This window comes from Trichomycterus rosablanca, chromosome 15 (genome assembly GCF_030014385.1).
Source record: "Trichomycterus rosablanca isolate fTriRos1 chromosome 15, fTriRos1.hap1, whole genome shotgun sequence".
Taxonomy (NCBI): Eukaryota; Metazoa; Chordata; class Actinopteri; order Siluriformes; family Trichomycteridae; genus Trichomycterus; species Trichomycterus rosablanca.
In genome coordinates, this window is record NC_086002.1 from 18,978,205 (window position 1) to 18,983,552 (window position 5,348).

The 5,348-nt window shown below is 36.6% G+C and overlaps 1 non-coding gene across 1 annotated transcript; it reads left to right on the forward strand.

Annotated features, from left to right (window-relative positions):
• Window positions 1-4,918: 4,918 nt before the first annotated feature.
• trnal-uag (transfer RNA leucine (anticodon UAG)) lies at window positions 4,919-5,000 on the forward strand. Its single transcript has one exon. It is a non-coding gene; the product is annotated as a tRNA-Leu (tRNA).
• The last annotated feature ends 348 nt before the right edge of the window (window positions 5,001-5,348 follow it).

The window sequence follows — 5,348 nt, forward strand, 5'->3', positions numbered from 1 at the left end:
TCTGCTTTCATGCTTAAACCTTTTCATCACTTTTCTCAACCACTCTCCCTCAAGCAAATATGGGGTTTGTTCGAAAACCTAGGGAGCTGCCTTGCTGTCTTACTGTCTACATAAGCAGCTGCCTCAGTAGAGAGGATTCTAATAAGTCATTGACTCAGAAGTGAATTTATTCGAATGCACTACTTAGACAGCGATTACGTTATCCACTGTTCCCCCCACCGCCGTAGCTTTACCTCAGTGAGTCCTCGGCATCAGTTTCTTAAGCGCTTAAACTGTTATTGCACCATGGTGCTGCACTTACCGCTTCTGTAACTGTTTTGATTAATACTAGCTTTGAAGGAACAGCGTACAAAACAAATTTCCTGACGTGCTGCTGTCAGACGAAGAAATTGAAGAAGATGGGCTCTAACTGCTGATCTTGAACACAGATTTTCTGAGGGGAAACTTCCTCTAACCCTCTGAGGGGAAAAAAACCCTTAAAAGTTACAAACCGTAAACACTTTCTACATAACTTTAAATAGTTTAAAGTTTGATAAGTAATTAATAGTAATTTCTTAGTAATTTTATATTACAGATTTATGAATGTAAGATGTTACACAAACTATTTATACAAATGATTCAATATTTTAAAACCCATACATACAATTAAAGATAACTTTAATAAAACACATTCAAAAATTCAATTTATTCTTAAACAAACAGCTTTAAACTTAATACTATTACATTCACACTATAAGTATTGACAAATAAGTTGAGTAATTACAAATGGCATGCAGTAAACTATTATACGTCTATTTACATTTACTTATATGCATCTATTTACATACATGTCCCTAATTTATATTGCTTTACCTATGTACAATTTTTATTTCTCACAGGGAGCAAGGCCAACTAAATACTATTCCTGGCTTTAAACTTGCCCCTGTTAAAGTTATTTTTTGATGATGCCAAGCCTGACTTCCGTCTAAACAGAGAATTCCTGACAGTGCTTTTCCAGCTGGTCCATAATGAGATCACTCACGGCTGGGGGAAAACCATTGAAGTTTTTTATTTTTTTTTATTTTGGCTGGCATGTGGCACATCATATCATGTTGTTTCACGTGCATTTTCCATGCCCTGTACTACAGTCCATGATGTGATTCACCGGGTGGCCAGAGAAATAATGCGAATTCTTCCCCAAATCATTTGCTACCCAAAACAAGAGGACTTACAGAGAATCGCTGAAGGATTTGTAAAACTGGTCAATCATGTAGCTTTTCGATCTGTAGTTGGGGCCATAAATGGGTGCCACATTAGAATCAAAGCTCCAGGAGAACCATATGCACAGTGCTACAGGAACAGGAAGCTCTATACATCTATACACCTGCAAGCTGTGTGTAAACTAAATAAAATTATTTTGAGTGACTTATCAAAGAAAATGTCTTATAGCTATTTAAAACTAGAAAACTGAACTATTGCATGGATTAAATTTAAGATAACAAGCATTTCCTGTAAACAAAACCAGAGTACAGTTTTACTTTAAAAAAAAACTTTATTTAAATAACAAATCTAATTTATTTTATTGACGAGTCTTTAAAAAAGACTGAACAAGCGTTCAGACCGCTCCTCTTCTGCCTGTTCTAGCCCGTCTTCTCTCTCTCTTTCTCCCACTCCATGTCCTCTCTAAGGAGTTCTAATAAACTTCCCTGCCTCTTCCTTCCTCTCTCCTCAGATAGCTCGGAAGTCACAGCAGAAGATTGCCCTGGTTCTTCCTCAGTAAAAGAGGCAATCAGCACAGGAGATGAAATAGATTGGTGGCTACTCAGGGCTTCATCCATAAGGCTGAACCAGGGCCATGTTGCTGCAGTGACTTCCCCGTTGTCTGTTCCACTTCCTGATGGTGGACACTTTAGTTCCTAAAGTCAATAAAAATATAATTAAACTTAAGCTTCAGTCAGTTTAACACTCAAACAGATACTATTAATCAGTACTTTCTCAAGTAATCTATGAAAGGTCTGTTTTAGAACTTACCTTGTATTTCTTTTTAAGGTTGTCCCACTTTTTTGCAGGCTTGCTGTTGGGACACCTTGTCCTCCTGCCCCAGTTCTATAAGAATAGTTCTAAGAACAAACAAATAAACAAAAAATTTCACTCAGTGTGCTTTTGAATATGAAATTATGTGAAGTTTTAATCAGATTAGGAATATGCTTAAATTACACAAATAAAATAAATACTATAATAAATATGATACTGTAATAAATAACACTTCCTTAAATCACACTTTGTACTATAACTGACTGTTTATTTGGTAAATGGACCACTTAACTATCTTACTTCCAACTCTGACACAGCAGAGTTTCTTCCTCCTGTGAACAGACGCTCTTTTTTAATTCCAGCCCTAATAAAGGCTTCAACGACTGATCTGTTCCCTGAAAAAGTGGAAGCTTCTGCATTTGAATGCTGAATACCAACTAGTTACGTTGCAAAAACCTTATAACTGTGGTTATAACTGTTATGTTAAAAGAAGAACCTAGCACTTGCTTACAAAGCTAACAGAGATAGTACTAGGCCATTCAGACTAACAAGATGAGGCGGCATGCCAACTAACATCTCCACATACCGAACACGGTTAAATTAACTAATAAACACAAAACTGCAAATAAAATACACTTGTACACATTTATGAAAATGAAAAATGAAGGAGAATTACTTACATTTGAAAATAACTTCACCGGCCGCACTGCTCGCTGCTCCGCTCCCATCCTCCATATTTGTCCAATTTCATCAGAAAGGTTTTGCCGCATTGAATGCTGGAATTGCCTCCACTGCTAAGGAAGCATCTGATGCTCACTCGTTCTTGAGTCAAAATAACATTGAAATTTTAAGATGCCTAACGTGAGCATTTTAAGGCATCTAGGATTTCGAACAGCCTCCTTCTCGGGAGCGCGCACAGGATGACGTAAAATGCTGCCTATGTAGAGAGATCCTATGTCTGAAATAACTTTTATGCTAGCATAGTTTTGCTCACTTGCTAGCTAATGGTTAATTTTATGTCAGAATGTCCACCCTGTTATGGCCCACCCTGTTACGACCTAATACATAACCTTCTGGACGTCACAGTGTATATGAGGTTCATGTGTAATTTAGCTTAACCAATATTAGTTTAGAAAAGTATAAGATGTCATTTTCATAATCAAACATAAAAAACAAATAAAAACTGTTTCATTTTCAAAAAGTTTTAAGGTCAAAAAGGTTGCATATGGGGCTGAATAGCCGCAGACCAGTCAGGGTGCTGACCCCTATCCACCGCCGAAAGCACCAACAATGGGCACATGAGCATCGAAACTGGACCCCGGAGCAATGGAAGAAGGTGACCTGGTCTGATCACCTTTTCTTCTCCATCACGTGGATGGCCTGGTGTGTGTGCGTCACTTACCTGGGGAACACATGGCACCAGGATGCACAATGGGAAGAAAGCAAGCCGTGGGTCCTGCCATCCACATGGATGTTACTTTGACACACACCACCTACCTAATCATTGTTATCAATGATATCAAATTAAAAAAAGGTTTGATGAATCTTAAATTCGATTATGTAAATCATATATTTTACATAGATTTAATGTATTTCTTTCTATGCACATATTTAACACACAATTATTTTTTTATAATTGCAGCAGCGTAAAATTTTGCAAGAAAGAAAAACAATACAAAACATGACGTGTGAACATTATGATACATTTAGGTGTGTTTACTTATCAAATATGATTAGTTTAGTAAATAATGTTAGAGACTATTAGAGACTGTATGATAGATTTGATTAGAAACTGTATTAGAGACTGTGAGAGACTGTATTAGAGACTGTATAAAAGATTGCATGAGAGACTGTATTAGAGACTGTATAAAAGACTGCATGAGAGACTGTATAAGAGACTGTATTAGAGACTGTATGAGAGACTGTGAGAGACTGTATTAGAGATTGTATGAGAGACTGTATTAGAGACTGTATGAGAGACTGTATTAGACTGTGTGAGAGACTGTGAGAGACTGTATTAGAGATTGTATGAGAGACTGTATAAGAGATTGTATGAGAGACTGTATTAGACTGTGTGAGAGACTGTATTAGAGATTGTATGAGAGACTGTATTAGACTGTGTGAGAGACTGTATTAGAGACTGTGTGAGAGACTGTTTTAGAGACTTTAATATTGTATGAGAGACTGAATTAGAGAATGTATTAGAGACTGTATTATAGACTGTATTAGAGATTGTGTGAGACTGTATTAGACACTGTATTAGAGACTGTGTGAGAGACTGTATTAGAGACTGTGTGAGAGACTATTAGAGACTGTGTGAGAGACTGTTTTAGAGACTTTAATATTGTATGAGAGACTGTATTAGAGAATGTATTAGAGACTGTATTATAGACTGTATTAGAGAATGTGTGAGACTGTATTAGACACTGTATTAGAGACTGTGTGAGAGACTGTTTTAGAGACTTTAATATTGTATTAGAGGCTGTATTACAGAATGTATTAGAGACTGTATTATAGACTGTATTAGAGACTGTATTAGAGACTGTGTGAGAGACTGTATTAGAGACTGTGTGAGAGACTGTTTTAGAGACTGTGAGAGACTGTTTTAGAGAAATTAATATTGTATGAGAGATTGTATTAGAGAATGTATTAGAGACTGTATTATAGATTGTATTAGAGATTGTGTGAGACTGTATTAGAGACTGTATTAGAGACTGTGTGAGAGATTGCATTAGAGACTGTGTGAGAGACTGTTTTAGAGACTTTAATATTGTATTAGAGGCTGTATTAGAGAATGTATTAGAGACTGTATTATAGACTGTATTAGAGATTGTGTGAGACTGTATTAGAGACTGTATTAGAGACTATGATAGATTGTATTAGAGACTATATTAGAGATTACCAAGGTAGCGTGGCCGAGCAGTCTAAGGCACTGGATTTAGGCTCCAGTCTCTTCGGAGGCGTGGGTTTGAATCCCACCGCTGCCAACTCATAATGTTTACCAGTCTGGTGTAGCTTGTGCTCGATCACAAGTGTGCCGATTACACTTGCGGACTTTTCAGTCCGCAACCTCTTTGTCTGCAATTTCCCTCTGGGATCAATAAAGTATTCTGATTCTGAGATTATATGAGAGACTGTATTAAAGAATGTATTAGAGACTATGATAGATTGTATTAGAGACTTTATTAGAGATAGTATGAGAGACTGTTTTAGAGACTGTGAGAGACTGTATTGAAGACTGTATTACAGAATGTATTAGAGACTGTATTAGAGATTGTGTGAGACTGTATTAAAGACTGTGTGAGAGACTGTATTAGAGACTATGATAGATTGTA